Source organism: Stegostoma tigrinum, chromosome 15, assembly GCF_030684315.1.
Source record: "Stegostoma tigrinum isolate sSteTig4 chromosome 15, sSteTig4.hap1, whole genome shotgun sequence".
Taxonomy (NCBI): domain Eukaryota; kingdom Metazoa; phylum Chordata; class Chondrichthyes; order Orectolobiformes; family Stegostomatidae; genus Stegostoma; species Stegostoma tigrinum.
The window spans coordinates 8,796,188-8,819,509 of NC_081368.1; positions in this window are offsets into that span (position 1 = coordinate 8,796,188).

Sequence of the window (23,322 nt, forward strand, 5' to 3'; positions counted from 1 at the left end):
TGGGATGCTCTTCAGAGGATCGATCAGACTTGATGAGCTGAATTACCTGTTTCAGTGCTGTAGGGATTCTATCAATGGCAGAGCAGCCTTGTAGGGCCGAATGGCCCACTCCTGCTTCTAGTTTCTATGTCCACAGGAAGAAATAAAAGAAAATCTTTGTTGAGGAATCAGGTAATTTAGAATGAAGCTCCCTGTCAAATATGTGCAGATGCCTCAGTTTCCCCCATCTGAATAGAATTCTGTGTCCCATTGCTAAGCTTCTGGATCTGCTTGAACCTGTCTGGATCCAGAACTTCCTGCTGCTGGGAACTTTGGCATTAGAGTCAAATTGTCATAGAATCAAACAGAGAACGAGGTCATTTGATTCATTATGTTGGTGCCGGCTTTTCTAGAGAGGTATCCAATTAATTTCATTCCATTGATCATCTGCCTTACCTCTTAATATTTTAACTGTCTCCTTTGCATGTCCTCTCTGCCCCACATTTTCTTATATCCCAACAGGACAGCTCTGAGTTCAACTTGTCGATGAATGTTACAATTGATGCTGCTTCCACGACTCTTCCCGACAGTGGATTTGAGATTGAACTACATTAAAAAAAATTCCCCTGACAATATTTTGCCAATTATCTTATATCTATGCCCTCTGGCTACCAACAAAAATGGTTTATCATACATCCTCTAAAGGATACTAATTTAAATATTTTGAGATTGGAGGAAAGAGAATCCCTCTCTCTCTAATTACTCAACTTAAGTAAAAGCAGAAAGACACATCATCCTTGGGTTACAACAGACCCTAAGTTAATTTGCAAATTAGGTCATGCATAGCACAACAAAAGCTTACGTTTGAACAGTATTTTGAATATAGTAAACTACCCCAAGGTGTTTTGCTGGAGATATATAATGCACAATTTGACATTAGGGCAGATCACTAAAGGGCTTGGTCAAAGTGATTAGTTTTAAGGAAAACTTTAAAATAAAAGATAGAGTGGAAAGGCAGAGAGCTTTATAAAGGGAATTCCAGAGTAAGATCATGGGTTGGTGATACAGTTTCTAATGATGAAGTCATTAACATCATACATGTGGAAGAGGCCAGAATTGAAATGCACTTCACATTGCAATGAACCCAAGAAATTTAGGTTTCCATGGATATAGACTACAAAAATAATAGACATTTGGAAATCCAGGAGCCTTCTTCACCTCCCTATTATTCCCGACTTCAGCAAGCAACAGTCTGCATACCAGTGTAGAAGCTGGTTAGCTCAGTTGGCTGGGCAGCTGGTTTGCGACGCTGAGTAATGCCAACGGTCCCTGTTTGATTCCAGTTCTATGTGACTTAACCATTTAGGGATCCTGTTCTCAAGCAATCTCCTTGCCTGACACATGGTGATCTCAGGTTAAATCACCAATAATCATCTGCCTTTCATGAGAGAGCAGCAGTATGACCTGGTAAGGTTATGGCAACACTACCTCTTACCATGCCAGGGGAAGTTTCCTGAAATAAAAACACTACACAGGGATGCTTTAGTGTTGTAGCAATGTTGTTGGACTATCAGTCTAGTACTCCAGGCTATTGTCCTGGGGCCATGAATTTGCATTCCACCACAACGGATAGTGAAATTTGAATTTGATAAAAATCTGGAATTAAAAAAATTGTAGGTAGAAATGTAAACAGAGTCAATTGTCATAAAGACCCATCTGGTTCGCTTATATCCTTCAAGGAAAGAAGTCTGCCATCCTTACCTGATCTAGTATATATGTGTCACAGCAATGTGATTGACACGACTGCCCTCTGAGCATTTAGAGATGGACAATAAGTGTGACCTAGCCAATGATACCTACATCATATGAACAAATTAAAAAACAAATTGCAGATTGAACTCCCTAAATCTACTTTTGTTTCCAGAATTGCATTGTGAGCTCAGAATCAACTGAAATTATTTTACATTCATGCAACACTTGCAACATGAAAGCACTGAGAAACATCAAAGAATTTCTTGTGTTCGATGAGTTAGTTTATGTTTCCTGCTGTTCTAAAGGCAACTGTAATACTTGGACATGCTAATACAATGTTAATTATATTGCTAAAGCTAGGAATAAGCAGGGGGAGAGAATTGATTTATTAAGTATTTTGAACATGTATAAAGACGAGCAAATTACTGCAGGTGCTGGAATCTGGACTGTAAACAAAAATGCTGGAGAACACAGTGGGTTAGACAACATTCAAAGAGAGAGGAAGCAAGCTAACGTTTCAAATCTAGATGATTCTGTATGTAGATTCAAATGTTAGCTTGCTGTCTCTCCATGCATTCCACCTATAGATAGGGACTGTTGTTGGCCTTCTATACGTGCTATGGCATTCCATTCTGCCATGCAGGGGAGGTAGTAGTTCCTGATTGGATGCTTTCTACATGGGAGCACTCTTCTTTACCATCAGGCAACTTGTATGAAAGGTTGCATGTAACAAACTCACATAACAGGCTGGTCAGTATGTTTTCTGGATTCCGAAGTCACCTGTTACTTTTATAGCCTTTGTTAGAACCCTGACTATATTTCCATTATGTTTTTATTTTTTTTTCAGCTTTGGTTTGAGCCTAAACTGGGAATTGTGAGCTGAAGATGACTTGTGAACTTTGGGATAGCTCATGGTAAGACAAGATGAGATTTAGTTTGTTTTTGAGGCCAGACCTGGAGGTTATTTTCAGCCTGACTCTTGATTACAAGGGTTTCTACAGACACAGTGACTCTTGGAGGAGTATTGTATTTAAACAGATAGCAATTGTTAGCTATTAGCAAGGTCAGTATCTTGGAATTGATTCTGAAATGTTTGGAAAAGACTTTACATTCAAATAGATGGCTGATGTAGAATAGTAATTGAGGCCTCAGGAGGAAACTGTTTATTTACAAGAGCAGGCCCACAAGTGAAGTTCATTTTTAGAACTATGTTTTCTGTTAAAATGGGTTTGGCTGTTGGTGACATAGCATGGAGATTTGAAAGCTCACTGTCTAATCTCCCACACCAGCTCTAGAAGCCCAACAATTAGAAAGTTGTGTAGGAAGTATTACTACTAGCTCATAAGTGAACTAAAAAGGTGATGATGTTCGATATTTCCAGAAAGCAACCAAGAAGTCCACACAATGCCTATGAAGAAATATATCATGAAAACCATTTTTTGTAATTTGCCCAGAGATAATGGGAACTGCAGATGCTGGAGAATCCGAGATAACAAAGTGTGGAGCTGGATGAACACAGCAGGCCAAGCAGCATCTTAGGAGCACAAAAGCAGATGTTTTGGGCCTAGACCTTTTATGATGAAGGGTCTAGGCCCAAAACATCAGCTTTTGTGCTCTTAAGATGCTGCTTGGCCTGCTGTGTTCATTCAGCTTCACACTTTGTTACCTAAGTAATTTGACCAGTTTTGTTACTTTAGTTATCTCAAGTTAAGCCACCATCAGTCATCTCTCTTACTCCAATGAGAGAGCAGCCCTATGATCTAAGATAACACTTTGTTATCTTGGATTCTCCAGCATCTGCAGTTCCCATTATCTCTGAGCCCTATGATCAAGCAGGCTTATGATGAGTTGTCCCTTTTGCAGTTTTTGTGCTTTGTAACAACACATCTGTATGGCTAATTCATTAGTTAACTATACTTAATTTTAGGTACCTCAAAGGGATTTACAGAGGAAGTGCTGGGTCTTATCGCTATTTCTGAGCCAAAAGATCTGCTTTCAAGTCTTACCTGCTCAAAGGTGTGTTCTGTTATTTTGAGACAGGTTGATCAAAACAATAACAGAGGGAGCACTGGTTCGTTAGGGCTTGGTAGGTCAGAAACAGAGAGCAGTACTGTTAAGCAAGCCTTCAATGAAGAAAAGCATCTGCACCTAGTTCTACATTTCATCATCCTTAATGATTGCTCAGCTGTCCAAGTAATAGGAAAATCCGTCATCATCTTTATCTGGCTTGAATCCAATTAATAATGCATGAAGTTCCTTCACACTCCCTGAGATTTTATTTTGTTTTTTCTTATTAGGCCTCTTTAAAGAATAATTGGGAGTCAGCCGCATTCATTTATTTTTTAATATCACTGCCTACTGGCCTTTTATGCAGTCTTCAAATAGGTCTTAAAAATGTGGAACCGTGAAAAGCTAAAAAGATTGAGGTGTATAAACATCAAACAAGCAAGTCAACAGTTCTCTGACTCCAATCAAAATACCTCACGAATCGGATTTTGTGGTCACAGGGCTGGAAGTGAACTTAGAGTGGAAGATGGGAATCAGCAGCGATGCTTCATTTCCCGAACATCCAGATTGCTGTTTGTAACCTGGGATAATGGTGCAATCTGGAATTGCACACGTAGCATTGTGTCATAGAATCATAAAGCATGAAAACAGGTCCTTTGGCCCAATTCATCTGTCCGACCAAGTTTCCCAACTAAAACCAGGCCCATTTCCCTGCATTTAGGCCATATCCCTCTAAACCATTCCTAATTCATGTAACTATCCAGATGTTTTTTTAAATGTTGTAACTATATCTGCATCTACTACTTCCTGTGGCAGTTCCTTACACATACAAACCACCCTCTGTGAGAAAATGTTTCCCCTCAGATCCCTTTTAAATCTTTCCTCTCATCTTTAGTTTTGAACTCCCCTACTCTAGGATTGAGAACTTGACTCTTCATCTTATCTTTGTGCCACATGATTTTATAAATGTCTACAAAGCCAATTCTTAAATCTTACACTCCAGTGAGAAAAGTATCCATTTATTTAGCCTCTCTTTATAAAGCAAACCTTCCAGGCCCAGTAACATTTTTTTGTAAATCTTTTCTGCACCCAGTTTAATCATATTCTTTCTACAGTAGGGTGACCAGAACTGCGCACAGTACTCCAGAAGTGACCTCACCAACATTGCATACAACCTCAACATGATGTCTCAACTCCTATACTCGATTCAAACACAGATTTAGAAGTCAGGTTCTGTGCCAAGGAACAGCACTGGCACCAGGCAGGAATCCAACACCTCACTGGGCACAAACCCAAAATATGACACAAACCAGAGATGAAATGGTACATTGGTCCTGAAATTAGTGACTATACACAGCAAAATTGCATGAAAAATGTTATGGAACATCTGTGTCCTAAGAACTGTGATGACACAGAGACAAGTAGTCAAATCAAATCAGCCTCCTTATCCCTGTCTATGCAACACCATAAAATTAAAATACTCAATGATTCTCAAAATTGACTTTAATGGTTCTTAACCAGACTTTTCCTCTAATTAGCACCAGGCTTTGTAAATAATCAGACTCAAAGTTCATAGCGTAAACAAAAGAATTAACAATCTAAAATTAATATTGTAGCTTTAACAGAGTAAAGTTAAACCACAAAGTAATCTACTTAATATCCAAGATTTAAACACAATCCTTTTTAATTGTAAACCCCACTTTCACACAAGGACAGACAGACAGATAAACAGAGAGAGTTAAGGAATAAGTCAAAAAAGGGGGGAAAATGGAGATGTAACCGGCCATGTCACTTAAACAGAATCCACAATCTATAACCTCAATGTCTGAAGGCACTGATGTATACAGATAGTTTCCCGTAGGCTCTGATGAATATTCACTTGAATCTTTCAAAAAGAAATTCTATTTTCTAAATGGACAGACAGGACGATGAAGGAGCAATCAAACCTCTATCCTGTAGCTTTTGCGAGTATAATCCTTCTGATCGAAAGACAGGTTCAAAAACCAGTTCAAATTTTGGCCTCTCTTAGTTGGACGGACTATCTCCCCATGAGGCCCCAGTTAATATTCAATATCTGCCATCTGCTTGAACAGAAGGCCTCTCTGGAGGTAATGCATCTATTGAGACTTTTTAACAAGAAACAAGCTGCAATTAATTTTCCGGCCTGGCCTCATAAGCAAATAAAAATCTATGGAAAATCTGTCAGAAACATTGATCAGCAATTTCAGAGTAGCTTCTCTCCCACATTTGCTGAATTCCTTCTCCCCATTCATCACATACCAAAAGGTAGGACTCTTGTTTCCTTACTTGCACTTCTATTTTAAATACCATGCTTCCAGCTTTCCCTACTATTTAGCACGTTAATTGATATTGTGGAGGGTAGTCTGTCCTGTACTTTGCTTAGAAGCAGAACGGCCAACTTGACAATGGAAGGAGTTAAAGTTTATGGGGAATGGGCGGGAATGTGGAGATTGTAGTGTTGTAAATCATAGCTTAATGAGCAGTAGGTCCTTTAAGAGGCACGCTTACAATATCATCATTGTATTATAGCTTGTGTCTTGAACTCTGGAAACTCCATGTTAGAATACCTACAGTGTGGGAGCAGGCCATTCGGCCCCACAAGTCCACACCACCTCTCCAAAGAGCATCCCACCCATCCCCATCCACCTACCCTTTCCCTGTATTTCCAATGGCTAATCCAGCTAATTTACACTCCCCTGGGCACTACAGGACAATTTAACATGGCCAAACCACCTGACCTGCACATCTTTGGACTCTGGGAGGAAACAGGAGCACCAGAAGGAAACCCATGCAGACACGGGGAGGGTGTGCAAACTCCACACCGACAGTTGCCCCAGGGTGGAATTGAACCCAGGTCCCTGGGACTGTGAGGCAGCAGCGCGAATGACTGAGTCACTGTGCCACCCCTCAAGCCACTTGAAGCATGACATGCTGATGGAAGTGTTTGCAATTAAGTAATTTCCTATTAGCCTAGACACTGAAGTGTCTGTGATTGTCATATACGTGTATATCAGGAGCTGTAACATATGTTGGTTAAATCGTTCAATACCACCTTACTCTTATCTAGTCCTTATGTTATGGGAGCTGACATTAGCTCTGCTGCTTCAGATACAAGTACTCTACGGGTTGTCAGGGCCATGTCACATTGGCTGTTCACAATTGAGGGCACTGTCAGATCAACCACAATCTTATCAAATGGCAGAGCACGTTCAAGGGGTTAAGCAGCTTACTCCTCCTAATTTCTGAGTTCTTATGTATGTTCATACATATGATAAAGTTCAATTATATGGACCATTCACAATAAGATGGTAATCTTCAACCGTACAGGATTTCGAGCATACATATGAAACAAAGCCAGCTGTGAGTCAGATATGATTGTATTTGTTCACTTAGATAGACAGAAGTCTGACATCCCACTTCAGCTTTTAATATTAGCGAACAACTGACAAGACATTTGTGCTGACACTTCTTAAAATTTATGAAAAATAGGGCATTGAGTTATAAAAAGACAGTGGCTCTGACCTTGACAATATATCCCTTAATTTTGTGAGTTGACTATTAAGAATGCCTGAATCAGAGTCTGAAAAGCAGTGACACACAAATGATTCAAACCTTTTCGGGGTTATTAAGGCTAATTTCATTTTTACTTAAAGAGATGAAATTAGAAGGTGAATGTGATAAATCCAGGTTTCAGCGCTGAAGATCACAGGGAAGATTGGAAAATACAGATGTCAGTGAGGCATTTAACTAGGCCCGCATCTCCGCAACAAGAAGTGAAACATTAATTGGGCTCAAAGGCAATCGATTTGGAAGATTTCATTCTTCTTCACAAATTAGAGTGCTCTATAGACTCAAATAGTGGTTAACTGCTTGAAAATGAGTTCTTTGATATATTTGTTTGACGTAGAGATTGAATGCTAAATTGGTAGGAAAGGACAGAGATGAATGGATAGTGGATAGAATGAAGCATCCAGGGGAAACAAGTCATGCAAATTTTTGTTAGGTAATTATTTTAAGATTTTGCCATTAGAGAGCAATGTCTCACAACAATATGTAGCTCAAAGTTATATTTGCAATTAATTACTGTCCTCAGGCAAGGGAGAGAACTGAACAGTCAAACTTGGAGATTTGTGCTGAGAGAAGAAGCTCACAGTGTGTGACAGCATTATCTGATCCAGTAATGCTTATGTTAGTTCTTGCAAAGTAACAAATAACTCCTCATTTGTTTTGTTGTAGTGCTCTGTGTTTTTATTGATGTTTATATGTTTATACGCACACATGTGTGTGTATGCATGTTTGTGTGTGTGTGTATATGTGTCTTTGTGTGTGCATGTGTGTGTCTATGTGTGTGTGTGTCTATCTTTGTGTGTGTGTGTTCCTGTGTGTGTGTGTGTGTGTGTGTGTGTGTGTGTGTGTGTGTGTGTGTGTGTGTGTGTGTGTGCGTGTGTGTGCATTTGTGGGTCTTTGTGTGTATTTGTGTCAGCGTACATGCGTGTGCTTTGATTGTGCATGTCTGAGTATATGTGTGTGTGTGCGTGTGCATGCGTGTGCATGAGTTGGTGTGTGTGTGTGTTGGTGTGTGCATATGTGAAAGAATCTTTCCTGCACTGCCTCCAATTTCATCAAATCCCTCTTAAAGTACAGTGCCCACACAAGATACAATATTTTAGTCGAGGCTGAGCTAGAGTCTTCCCCAGGTTCGGCCTAACCTTCTTCCCTTGCACTCTATATTTTATGAAGCCTTGATTAATGCATATTTTAATAGCTGCTCTCTCAAACAGTTGTTCTGCCTTCAATTATCTGTACACATATAGAACATTTTGTAGCTGTTCCCTTTAGTTTCTAATATCTCTCCAAGATTTTCCCACTGTTATGGACCAGACCAAACTCCTTAAAACATGTTAAGGAGATAGCCCAGATCCTAGCATTTCTTTATTTTAAAGGGAAACACCAGGCATTGCAGTCTGGATATAAATCAGCTGGTCAAACTACCATGCTTGAAGCAAAACACACTTCATTCATACACAACGGTTAAAATAAAGAGAAATAAAGTTAAAAGAATTGGTTCAACTGTAAATCTATTGAAATATATAACAAAATAATAAACTACTCATTAACGAGTCCAATATAGTAACATCCCATAAGCATACCCTTGGCAAAGGCAAATTCAGTAAAACAGATAGTCTCACATGCAAATCTGGCAACAGGAAGAGAACCCCAGCTTTTAGCTGGAGCACAGGGAGAGAGAGAGAGAGAGAAAGAGAGAGAGAGAGAGAGATGTTAATTTTCACAATCCCAGAAACTACTGAAAGCTGAAACTAAAAATCCTCGTTCTTTGGGAACTTCAATCCACCTGATCAGGCTGGTTTTATTGATCCAATTTTTTTTTACAAAATGCCTCACAGGTTGTTAACTTTGTTGGCTTGAAGCAGACCACTCGGCACCTCTACCTCAGCCTCTCTTAATTAAAAGAAAAGGACAAAATGCATCTCTTAAAGTCATAGTAAAATCAAACCTACCAAAATGAATTAATCCCCATTTCTCTGTGGTTGAACGTCATCTGCCATCAACCACCCTTCCAACTTGTCAATGCTAATTTTAAGACTCGCACAGTCTTCCTTAATTTCAACTGTTTTGTATCAGCCACACACTTTGAAACAATGTTTTGTAACCAAGAGCTAAGATATTCATATATACCAGGAAAAGGAAGAGAGTTTGACGCTGGCTCCTGTGGAACTCCATTCAAGTTTTCATTCAGATTGAAATAAACATATATTTCCCAATATTCTGCTTTCTGTCATTCAGTTTATCCCATTTCAATCTTGCTAATGTCCTTATTTAATCCAGGAAATGAATACAAGAAATGCCTGTCCAAATATCATAATAGAGGCATGTGGGCCATTCAGTCCACTGAGGAGATAACACAGTGTGGAGCTGGATGAACACAGCAGGCCAAACAGCATCTTAGGACCACAAAAGCTGACGTTTCGGGCCTAGGCTCTTCAGCAGAGAGGGGGATGGGGAGAAGGTTCTGGAATAAATAGGGAGAGAGAGGGAGGCGGACCAAAGATGGATAGAGGAGAAGATAGGTGGAGAGGAGAGTATAGGTGGGGAGTAGGGAGTGGATGGGTCAATCCGGGGAGGATGGACAGGTCAAGGGGGTGGGGTGTGGTTTGTAGGTAGGAAATGGAGGTGCGGCTTGAGGTGGGAGGAGGGGATAGGTGAGAGGAAGAACAGGTTAGGGAGGCGGGGACAAGCTGGGCTGATTTTGGGATGTAATGGGTGGAGAGGAGATTTTGAAGCTGGTGAAATCCACAATGATACCATTGGGCTGCAGAGTTCCCAAGACGAATATGATTGCCTGTTCCTGCATCCTACGGGTGGCATCATTACGGCACTGCAGGAGGCCCAGGATGGACATGTCATCTAAGGAATGGGAGGGGGTGTTAAAATGGTTCGTGACTGGGAAGTGCAGTTGTTGATTGTGAACCGAGCATAGGTGTTCTGCAAAGCGGTTCGCAAGCGTCCGCTTTGTTTCCCCAATGTAGTGGAAGCCACAACGGGTACAGCGGATGTATTTTCCCACATTGGCAGATGTGCAGGTGAACATCTGCTTGATGTGGAAAGCCATCTTGGGGCCTGGGATGGGGGTGAGGGAAGATACGTACCTCCTAGTCGCGAACCATTTTAAGTCCCCCTCCCATTCCTTAGACGACATGTCCATCCTGGGCCACCTGCAGTGCCACAATGATGCCACCCGTAGGTTGCAGGAACAGCAACTCATATTCCACTTGGGAACCCTGCAGCCCAATGGTATCAATGTGGATTTCACCAGCTTCAAAATCTCCCCCTCCCCCCACTGCCTCCCAAAACCAGCTCAGCTCATCCCTGCCTCCCTAACCTGTTCTTCCTCTCACCTATCCCCTCCTCCCACCTCAAGCCGCACCTCCATTTCCTACCTACTAACCTCATCCCACCCCCTCGACCTGCCCGTCCTCCCCGGGCTGACCTATCCCCTCCCTACCTCCCCACCTATACTCTCCTCTCCACCTATCTTCTCCTCTATCCATCTTTGGACCGCCTCCCCCTCTCTTCCTATTTATTTCAAAATCCTCTCTCCATCCGTCTTTTCTGTTGAAGCGCCTAGGCCCGAATCATCAGCTTTTGTGCTCCTGAAATGCTGCTTGGCCTGCTGTGTTCATCCAGCTCCACGCTTTGTTATCTCGGACTCTCCAGCATCTGCAGTTCCCATTATCTCTGATCTCCAGTCCAATGAGGAGACTGGTCAGGAAATCTGTGACGCCTAGAAGCAGATGAGGAAATTGTGGTGAAATGGTAATTTTGCTGGACAAAAACTGTAAACCAGAGACCAGGTTAATGACCTCAGGACATCGGCTGAAAACCCAATATGGCAGCCGGAAGGATTTAAATTCAATGCATAAATCCAGAAGTGAAAGCTTATCAGTATTCACTGACCACTGCGAAAATACCAACTTCTCTTAGTCATAGACTTTATGTCTGATCACACTCCTTTTGGAATATTAGGAGCAGGAAGGATGTGCTGGCCTTGAAGGAAGTTCTCGAAGAGCTTTGCATGAATGATCTTGGGGATGCAGGGTTTGGTGCGTATTCAATGGAGTTTAGAAGGATGAGCAGGATTCTGATTGAAACCTACAGAATAGAGAGACGCGTAGCTTGAGTGGATGTGGAGAAGATGTTTACACCAATGGAAGAGACTAGGACCTGAGGCATCAGAGTGAAAGAACAACCCTTTGTGGTTATAATAAGGTTCTGGAAGTTGCATGTGGTAGATTACAAGGTCTGGCACTCTGACAGCTACATGTAACTCCTCCGACTAGTGAAGACCCTGGTACTGCGCTCGAACCGTCTTCTACCTCTCACTCCCTCTCCCCAGCCGCCATATTAGGGAGGTGGTGATGTGCTGGCAATGACAATATACTAGACATCAGGCTCATGTTCTGGAGACATCGGCTTGGCGCGGGCTGTGGACAAATTTTTATCTAGCATTTAGATGCGCACTTGCAATACCAAAGCTATGGGCCAAATGCTGGAAAACGGGATCAAAAAAGTTGGGTGGTTGTTTCTGAAGGGTACAGATTCTTTGGGCTGAAGGGGGCATATCTATGTTGTAGGTTTCTATGACTCTACAATTCCTTAAGACACCCTGTTGCAGCCTGATCCCCATACTCGCTGCCTCCTGTTGCTCCAGTGTTGGTAGCTCTGAGCCCTAATACCCTTTGTTTGCACCTCTCTGCCACTGCCTGCGGGTCCAAGGGGATTGGGCGGGTGCTTCCCATCTTTCAATGACACCGCCTTGATGACATTAGCTGCTGCGGTTGGACTCTGTGCTCTGTAGTCACGTCTCACCTCACCTGCTCACTTCCTTCTTCTTTCCTTGTCATTAATGTTTCCACTTCAACAGAAGGCAGCTCAAGACCTTCCCCTCGGAAGCTGAGACATCACCAGTGGGCCCACCTTGGAATGTTTGGCAATCCAATAATTTCTGCTCACATTGCACCACACATTAAATCCAGGCAGCAACATTTAATTCCATTCACAAGCATGTTATTTCGGGTTAATGGCCTGCTTCAGCAATCTCAATCACCGTCTCAGTTGACACTTCGTATCTGGCATCATTGCCAGGTGGCCTTCGCATTGCCAATATCAATTAACCCTCAGCCCCTGAAATTCAACCGCTTAGCCCACTCTGCATTCCACTGCCCAACCACCACAGTTCCCATTCCAGAGGCTGCGTCCAATATCCCCTGCCTGTGTGTGAATGTGTTCTGCACATATGCGTTTGCCTTGAGACTCTGTGTGCTTGTGTGTTCATATATTTCAATCTGTGCATTGTGCCCTGTGCTCTTGTGGGTGACTTTGTGTGTGTTTTTTTCCTGTCTGTCTGTGCCTTGTTCGTGATTTTGTCTGTTTGTGAGTTTTTGTGTGTTTGGCTCTATTGGTATGTCTCAGTGTGTGTGAGTCTCCACGTATTTATCTCTGTGCATTTGTGTTTGTGAGTCTGTGAATTTATGTCTGTCAGGGTCTTAATACATTTGCCTCTGTGTTTCTGCATCTACCTCTGTGTCTGCGCATTTGTGAACATCCATGCGTTCTATATTTTTGCAACTGTCTGTACATCTCTGTGTTTTTGTTATTTTTTTGCATTCACAGGACCAGCCCTAATATCCCAGTGGGCAGTTATGAATCATCCACATTGCTATGCGTTTGGAGTCTTAGGTAAGGATGACAGTTTCCTTCCCCTAAAGGGTGTTGGTGAACCAGATAGGTCTTTCTAACAAACAACAACGGATTCATGGTTATCATTAGACTCTTACTTCCAGACATTTATTAAATTCAAATTCCACTATCTGCCGTGGCGAGATTCGAACCTGGGTCCTCAGAATGTTATCTGGGTCTCAGGGTTAACAGTCCAGCGATAATACCACTAGGCCATTGCCTCCCTGTATGACTGATTGCTCTCCATGTGTGTGCACCTATCTTTGTGTCTATAAGTCTGTGCACGTTTGTGTATCTGTTTGTGTGTCTGCAAATGTCTGACTGTCTGCATGCATGGCTCCAAAACAGCCACGCACAAAGCACACACTTAGAAGGCAAATGGAAAATAGAATTGTCTGCTCGCGTGAAAAAGGGGCGATGTGGAGGCACACTGGTTAGCATTGCTGCCTCAAAGTGCCTGTGGCCTAAGTATGCATTTTAGTTGGCTGTCTGCGAGGATGCTGTATGTTCTCCCCCATGGCTGTGAGAGTTTCCTCCCTCATTCTAAACGTACGCATGTTAGATAGGCTGTTCATGCTAAGTTGCCCTGTGCAGGCTACATGGGTCAGCCATGGCAAACGTCAGGTGACCGAATGGGATGCTTTCTGGACAGTCAATATCGACTCAATGGGCCAAATGGCCCCTTTCAGCATTGTAAGGGACTCTATGAAAGAACGAGAGATGCAAAGGTGGTACATACTGAACCACTTAGAGCCTGCCAATTGTGCTTCAATTTAGATCAACATTTGGTTGAATAGTTAGATTCTTCTGAAAATTGGAATGCTGTGTTAAAATTAACATCCCAAGGAATTCCAGCCTGTACCAGGCTAAAAGTAATCACAAAAAAAACCTTACCCAAAGACCTCTGCATTTATTCAGAGTGCTGAGCTGTTTATTGCTTTGAACACATTGGGACCCCTAAGTTTCTGGTTTAATTAGATATCACCAATTCATTCTTGTTTGCTGGTTGGAAAAGTTTGTCCACAGGAAAAAATATACGTGTCATTTTGAAATTTCTCTAGGTTCAGCTGATGCTTTATTGAGTGCAGTGAGCATTAGACTGAATTCCAAAGGTTGTTAAGGGTCACAGCTAAGCCCCAAAAGGCATAATTCAACAGCAAAAATACTGTTCGGTCAGCACATTTAATTCTCCTTTAATACAGCAATCTCCAAGCGGAAACAAAACACAGTAATCCAGCTGTTAACTTGTCATGCCCATTGAAGCATTGAGTATTGCAGAACGAAAGGAAGCTACTCGATGCATCAGATCTTTGAAAGAGTTATCCAATTATTCCCAACACCAACCCCCAGCCCAATGACCCTCCCTACTTTTCCTATCCCCGCCATTATTTTCCTTTTCAAGCGTGTACACAAGTCTCTTTCAAGATTCGTACTGAGTCTGCCTTCACTGCCATTTCCATGTAATGCATTCTCAACCATAATAACTCTCTATGTTGGATAGCCAGTAACTTTCTCCCAGGGCAGAAATGGCTATTACTACAGGGCATAATTTTAAGGTGATTGGAGGAAGGCATAGGGGAGATGTCAGAGGTAGGTCCTTTAAACAGAGAGTAGTGGGTGCGTGATATGTACTGTCGGTGGTGGTGGTGAAGTCAGATACATGAGGGACATTTAAGCAACTCTTGGACAGGCACATGGATGATAATAAAATGTAGGGCATGCAGGGTAGCTTGATCTTAGAGAAGGATAATGGGTCAGCACAACATCATGGGCTGAAGGGCCTGTAGTGTGCTATACTGTTCTATGCTCTATGTTCTATGTTAAAAAAAAATTCCTCCTCTTCCCTCTCTGCTACCCTAATCCCAGTTTTGTCTTAGTGAAATTTTAACGTTAATCTTTTCTGGTTAATGTTATGAGCTTATACCCAACAAGGTATTTCACCTGATGTTCTTATCTGTAACAAAAGAAACTGAACATGCTTACTGTAGTATTGGAGATTCTAGCAATGCTTATCACAGGTAACGATTATGTACAAATATTATAATCCTTGGGCACCTAAGGGTATGGGCTAGTGTTAAACTATTCACTTACAACAGAGGAACATGTGACCAATACAGTGCCATGCTTGAAGTGATCTAAGGTAAGATGGAGTCTGAGATAGGCATACCATCAGGTCACATGCTATTAAGTCGTGATGATATTGTGGAATTGTCTCTTAAAGATATCCTGACGTACTGACTCTGAGACAAAAGATCTTAATCCTATTCCACCGAAAATAGTTTATGCCAGTATATCAAAATCTTGCAACATTTTAAAGAAAGCTCCTGCATCCTTACCTCCTTCATAAGAAGGACCCCAGCTGAAGAAGGTTTTCTAAGATTACAAAGGGATTTTGATCAAATGGGTCACTGGGCTGAAAAACGGCAGATGCAAGGTATTTCATTTTGATACAACAGACAAGCCTTACACAATTAATGATAGGGCTTTATTTAGTGCTAGAGATCAGTAGAACCGAGGGGTGTAAGTACATAATCCTTTGAAGTTTGTGACACTTAGACAGGGTGGTTAAAAAAGCATTTGGCACACTTGTCTTCATTGCTCAGTTCATTGCTTTGAGAATAGAAATTGGGAAGCCATGTTGGGATTGTGCAGGACATAGGTGAGGCTTCTTCTGGAATATAATGTCCAGTTCTGGTTACCCAGTTATAGGAAGGATATTATTAACATGGAGAGGGTTCAGAAGAGATTTACCAGGATGTTGCTGGGTGTAAGAACATATGAACATAAGAACTAGGAGCAGGAGTAGGCTGTCCGGACACTCGAGCCTCCGAGTCATTCAATAAGATCATGACTGATCTTTTTGAGACTCAACTCCACTTACCCGTCCACACGCCATGACCCTTAATTCATTTACTGTTCAAAAATGTATCAAGGCTTGCCTGAAAAACATTCAACGAGGTAGCTTCAACCACTTCACTGGGCAGGGAATTCCACACATTCACAACCCTTTGGGTGAAGAAGTTCCTCCTGACCTCAGTCCTACATCTGCTTCCCTTTATTTTGGGGCGATGTCCTCTAGTCCTAGTTTCACCTGCTAGCAGAAACAATCTCCCTACCCCTGCCTTAACTATTCCCTTCATAATCTTATATGTTTCCAAAAGAACTCCCCTCACTCTTCTGAATTCCATTGAGTATAATCCCAGCCTACTCAGTCTCTTCTCATAATCCAACCCTCTCAACTCTGGAATCAACCGAGTGAATCTTCTCTGGTTCACCCATTCCAAGTTGTTGCCATAGAGGGAGTGCACATCATAAAGGTTTCATCTGATTTCGGGAACAAAGCCTTGCGATGTTAATGTGATTCACAAGACAGCAATACTTAAGCGAGCCTGCTCCAGTTAAATGAGTACATTGTTTTGATCAGTGTAGATCCTATCATTCTTTGCAGCAGGAACATGGACCTAGGAAATGCTCAGAAATGGTCCAGTCTGGTACAGAACATTATTCAACATTCTCTGATGTAGGTCAATGAAGCCTTGGTGCAGGAGGCTGAAAAGTGGAGAGAGGTTAATTATTATCAACAGTGACCAGAAGTTTACTGAGGTCAATGTCAGGGCTCCAGTGTCATGGACTGGATCAACGGAAGAAGTTCAAAGACTATCTTGAGTGACCATGGTCAATGAGTGCACCTTTCAAATGTCATATCCCAACAAGTGCACTAACAGCCTCAGGCGCTCAGTGCACTAGAAATTTACCACTCGCCTACTTATAATTTATCAATCATAAATCTGACTTAAAATGTGTAACTTTAACTGAGTATGTGCGATCTGCAAGATGCACTGCAGAAATTTCTAGCTGAGGGTGAGCTCAGAGAAGAGTGTACTGATGGCCTGTTCCAATCATCCCTCCCCCATTGTTCCCTCTCCATCTGGAAGCAGCTAGTTCTGCTTTGCGCCATCTTGGTTTGATACCCTGGTGACCTTTTTTTTAGTTCACTCGTGGGATATGCAAAATGGGTGGCCAGGATTTATTGCCTGTCCCTAGCAGCCTTTGTGACGGCTGTGGTGCCATGTCTTCTTGAAGTACTACCGTCCATGTGCTATTGATTTACCATTAGAGAGGGAATTCCAGGATTTTGACCCAGCGTCTGAGAAGGAATGTTGATATATGTCCAAGCCAGAATGGTGAGTGGTTTGAGGGGAAACTTGCAAATGGTGGTGTTCCAATTTATCTTCTGTTCTTGTCCGTGACTGTGAATATGTCAGGCTGTTCCTTGGAGCGTGGGCGAATGAGGACTGACCTTTTTGAGGCATATAAAGTCATGAGGTTCATAGATAGAATGAATGCATATCATCATTCTCCCAGTGATGGGGAATTGAAAACTAGAGAGCATAGGCTTACGGCATGAGGGGAAAGATTTAAGAAGGATCTGAGGGACAATTTCTTTGCACAGAGAGTGGTGTATATATAGAATGGGCTGCCAAAGAAAGTGGTTACATTTCGAAAACATGGGAAGAGTTTAGTGGGATATGGACCAAATGTGGGCAATTGGTGCTAGCTGACTAGGTATCATGGTCAGCATTGACCAGTTTGGGCTGAAGGGCCTGTTTCCATGCTGTATTACCCTATGACTCATTGGCTAGGTTGCTTGGCTAGTCTGTGAGACAGCCCTCCTAGTTTTGTCTCTAGCCAATAAATAGTGGTAAGGAGGACTTTACAGGGTCGACAGCGCTGTTTCTGCTGTTATCTTTTCTATCGCTGGAACCGATGCCGTGCAATCCATCCTGTTTAATTTTATTGTTGAACTTGAGATGAAAGGGGAAATCAGCAGCATTGTCTGCAGAAGTGGTCAGTCCAGAAACATTGATCTCAGAAGCAAGACACCTACCATCTGCAGCACTAATTATTCTGGAATGTAAGCAGTTTAATTGTTTTAAAGCTTTAAGCCAACTTTAAACAGCACTGGAAAACTTAAGAAAATTCTATAAAAACAGGCAGATCCTGCAAATTATGCTCAGGAGTGAAACTGAGAGTGGCTGTTGGTCCCTTTAAATCATTGGTGGAAGTTCTTCCTGCTATAAAGCACAGGTTCAGCTTTGTCTATTTCACAGAGATTAACAGGAGAGTTGAGCTATTGCTACAATCAATTTATCATTGCAGTGATAGTAGGAACTGCAGATGCTGGACAATCTGAGATACCCAGGTACAGAGCTGGGTGAACGCGGCAGGCCAAGCAGCATCAGAGGAGCAGGAAGGCTGACAGGAAGATTTTCTGAAGAAGGGTCTAGGCCCGAAACGTCAGCCTTCCTGCTCCTCTGATGCTGCTTGGCCTGCCGCGTTCATCCAGCTCTTCACCTTGGTAACTATCAGTACAGTGATATTACCCAAAGTCTTCTTGTGCAGTAGCCCAGTCCCTTCCTCTGGGCCTCAGTGGTCTAAGTTCAAAGCTCACCAACTGCAGAAATTTCTCACAACACATCTGAAAACATTAAAAAAAAATCTACACTGGTCTACATGGTTTCTAGGAATGAAAAAAAAATCATATAGCTATGAGGATAGAGAGAAGGAGGATTTTCTTTTCAATCTTTTATTCATTTGCAAAGCATGGGTGTTGCTGGCAAGACCAGCATTTATTGCCAATCACTAATCGCCCAGAGGGCAGTTCAGAGTCAGCCACATTGCTGTAGGTCTGGAGTTATACTTCGGCCAGACCAGGTAAAGATGACAGATTTCCTTCCTGAAAGGGCATTGGAAAATCAATTGAGGTTTTTACAAAGAATCAATAGTGGGTTTCATGGTTATTGTTTGTCTTTTATTGAATGCAAATTCCATCATCTGGCCTTGGCAGGTTGTAAACCCAAGCCCCCAGAATATTAGAGATAATGGGAACTGCAGATGCTGGAGATTCCAAGATAATAAAATGTGAGGCTGGATGAACACAGCAGGCCAAGCAGCATCTCAGGAGCACAAAAGCTGACGTGTAGGCCCGAAACGTCAGCTTTTGTGCTCCTGAGATGCTGCTTGGCCTGCTGTGTTCATCCAGCCTCACATTTTATTATCCCCCAGAATATTAGCTGGGTCTCTGGATTAGCTATCTAACGATCATACCATAAGGCTATTTCCTTGGAATTTTCAACAAGTTAGAAGTTTTCAAAATCATGAACAGTTTGCGTATAGCCAATAGGGAGAAGAACAAGAATAGGAGGGCGTAGATTTAAACTAATGTGCAAATGAACCAAGGGTGAAATGAGGGAAGAGAAAACATTCTCACACAATGAACACTAATGGAATGCACTGCCTGAAAATGTAATGGACAGGGGTTCAACTGAGATAGCTGAGAAGGCATTTAACGGTTATTTGGATAGAAATCATGTGCAGGGATACAGAGAAAAGGCAGGAGATTGGGACTAGATAATAGAACTTGTTCAGTCATGATGGTGCCAAATTGCCTTCTACTGTGTCATACCGAGTCTGTGATTCTGTGGTATGTCAACCTAGTTGTTTTGTATTGTACCTGCATTAACATCCTCACCAGAATGGTCTCTAACATGCGCCAGAGTGTGCTCAAGGGCTGTGAACACTAGCTTGCGCCTCCAGAACCGAAGACGGGGCACTACAAACCTATAATTTGTTACTAGTCTCTTCACATGTAGCACTGCTTCTGGAGCGAAGCCATCTTACATTGTGGTTCATTGATATACAGAGTCACAGTAGCAGTAACTAGCATAGCCAATCTATTGCTCATAACACAGTAGGCACTCTTTAGCTCAATATCCCAACACGATAAAGACTGAGGCACTGAAGTTCTGTTCCCACACTAATCCTCAGGAACTGTGTGTACAAATTGTACAAAAGCAAAGCTCTTTAATGTCATTCTGTATCCTGTAACCTATTCTTATCAGATGCAAATTGATTTGTAGAGTGAGAAACTCAGGAGGGCTCCAATCTGATGCTTTTTCTGAAATCTTGACCATTCATATTGAGAAGAAATCGCCTTTGACACTTTCTGGGTTCTCTGTTTCACCCATTCAAGCCTTTCTTGACAGAAAGATGTGACAACTTTAAGCATGTTGTAACAGTTTTATAGGGACATTATCTTCATCACCATTTTCCTTATTCTGAACAAAGAGTTTGTGTTTTCAGTACACTCTTTATAGTGTTCAAACAATCTCCTTCTTTTGTGATCAAAAGGGAATTAACAACTTTTTTCTAAGTAACACAGGGTTGAGAGGAGGCAGTGGGGGATGGGAATACTTGAGCTAAAGAGGCAGGGGCTGGCTCTATGTTCTTTGGGTTAAAGCCATCAAAGAGTATAGGGAGAAAGCAGGAACAGGCTTCTGAGTTAATTGAATGGTAGCGCAGGCTTGAAGAGCCAAATGCCCTACTCCAGCTCCTATTTTTTATGTTTCTGTATCCAGCTTGAAAATTCATTGACTTTCAATGATTTGGGTGATGAAAAAATATCTTAAATGAGACAAGGTAAAGGGACAGAGAATTTGGGAATTAGATTAAAGAAAAGGACTGGAAGGATTCACACGTGTGGAGGAGAATGTGATGCCCAGGCATTGAAGAGCTCAGATGACTGTAAGTTAGTGAGCATGTCCAGACAGGAGTTTGTATGGGAAAGGGCACAACTCAGAGCGATCGAAAGTAAAAGAACATTTTGTCATGCACTGACTAATAAAGGAAAACATACCAAACACTTTCCTCACTGTCCTGTCTACTTGCAACTACACCTTCAAGGAAATATGAACCTGCACTCCAAGGTCTCTTTGTTAAACAACACTCCCCAGAACCCTACAATTAATTGTACATGTCCTGTCTGAATTGCCTTCCCAAATGGCACAGATCAGATTTGTCTAAATTAAACTCCATCTGTTACTCCTCAGCTCATTGGCCCATCTGATCCAGGTCTCATTGTACTCTGAGATAACTTTCTTCACTGTCCACTACTCTACTAATTTTGGAGTCACCTGCAAGCTTACTAACCATTGCTCCTACATTCATATCCAAATCATTTATATAAATAATAAAAAGCAGCAGACCCAGCACTGATTCTTATGGCACATTGCTGATCACAGGCCTCCAGTCCAAAAAGCAACCCTCCACCAGCACCATCTGCCTCCTACCTTCAAGATAATTTTGTATCCAGGTGGCTAGCTCTCCCTGGAGTCCACGATCTAACCTTGCTAAAATGTCTACTGTGTGGAACATCTTCAAACACCTTGCTGAAGTCCATGTAGGCAAATCATGAGGGGCATGGGTAGGGTGAATAGCCAAGACCTTTTTACCAGGCAATGGGAGTCCATATCATCTTTGTAATTTCGTCAAAAAACTTAATCAAGTTGGTGAGACACAATTTCCCACGCACAAAGCCATGTTGACTATCCCTAATGATATAACGTAGAGGTTGACCCCTCCCAACTCTGAGAACCAACCAAAACACCCAAAGAGGAGCACTTTGCTCTATAATCAGTAAAAGTGGTGTGAAAAGTGATGTATCCTGCCTTTCAGAAACTTCTGGTGCTTAAATAAAATAAATCCCTGATACTCACTTTAAGATCAACAAGTAATAATTTACTTAGTTGACTCAAACAGTGAACAAATTAACTAAACTATTAACAAACTGAATAAACCCCTTCAAAGTACTACTCACTCCCAAATAAAACAAAATTCTAATGATATGCTGTTCCAATAAATATAAGTCCCACTTAGATAAAATGATAGAATTTAGTATCTCAAAATCACAGCTAAGTTACATGTTTTCTAGAATGTTCTGTATCTTCTCCTTTGATTAATCTGTCAGGAAGAATCTATCAATTATTCTGTAAGGAATATTAACTAGTTGTGTGGCTGGAATAGTTGTTATTTAGATGGTGCTTTCTCTCAGATATAAAGGAAGTTGTGAGAGCCAATGATTCTCTTTTGAGAGCTGGGGCTGTTAGCTTTGATGGATGGCAGTTAGCCCTGGGGACTGCTCCCTTTTTTTAATACCCTTGATGACATCAATGTTTTTTACAAAAAGATTGTTCCTATGTTGTCAAGATCATCAGACTTAAATTTAATAGATTTTTTGATACCTAAGCACCTGGTTCAAATTGATTGGCTAAGTTCAAAGGTTTGCTTTCTTGGTAAAAGCTGTTGCTTGAACTGTTAACGGTATGGCCTTTCAATACAAATGTTTCAATTCGGGTGCTCTCTGTGTACTTGCAAACTTCCAAAAATGTTGCTCACAGGTGTCAATTTTAAACCTCTCAGCACAGAAAAAGTGCATAATCTTTTAAAGGAATCACACGATGCTTTCTCCCCCCAAACAATTTACAAACACCAAATTCTAATTTCCTGTTTTCCAATCCAGGAACAGTATACTGAAACTTTGCAACACTAATCAGTCCTTGCCTTTCCGAATACAGGTTAATTCTGTCCCTCAGAATCCCCTCCAACAACTTACCATCATTGACTTATAGAACATAGAACATTACAGCACAGTACAGGCCCTTTGGCCCTTGATGTTGTGCCGACCTGTCATACCGTTCTCAAGCCCATCTAACCTACACTATTCCATGTACGTCCATATGCTTGTCCAATGACGACTTAAATGTACCTAAAGTTGGCGAATTTACTACCGTTGCAGGCAAAGCATTCCATTCCCTTAATACTCTCTGAGTAAAGAGACTTCAGGCTCACTGATCCATTGTTCCTTGGCTTTTCCATACCATCATTCCTAAATAAAGGTACTACATTAGTTGCCCTCTCATTCTCTGGCACTTGGCCTGTGGCCATAACAAATATTTCAGCAAGGGGCCCAGCAATCACTTTCCTAGCTTTCCACAAAGTTCTGGAATACTCCTGATCACGTCCTGGGGATTTATCCACTTTTATGTATCTTAACATGTCCAGTACTCCCTCTTCTGTGTTATTGACACACTTGTAGATATTACTAATCATTTCTCCAATTTCTCTAGCTTCCATATCCTTCTCCACAGTAAGCTCTGACTCAAAGTATTTGTTTATTATCTCACCTATCTCCCTTCAGTTCCACAAATAGACAGTCTTGTTGCTCTTTAAGAGGCCCTATTCTCTCCCTGGCCACTCTTTTGTCCTTAGTGTATTTGCAGAACCTCTTTGATTCTGCTTAACACTATTTGCCAAAGCTATATCATGTCTCCTTTTTTCCCTCCTGATTTTCCTCTTGAGTATATTGACACGATCCTTATATTCTTTGAGGGATTCACTCAATCCAGCTGTCTATACCTGCCATATACTCCTTCTTATTCTTGACCGAAGCCTCAATTTCTCTAGTTG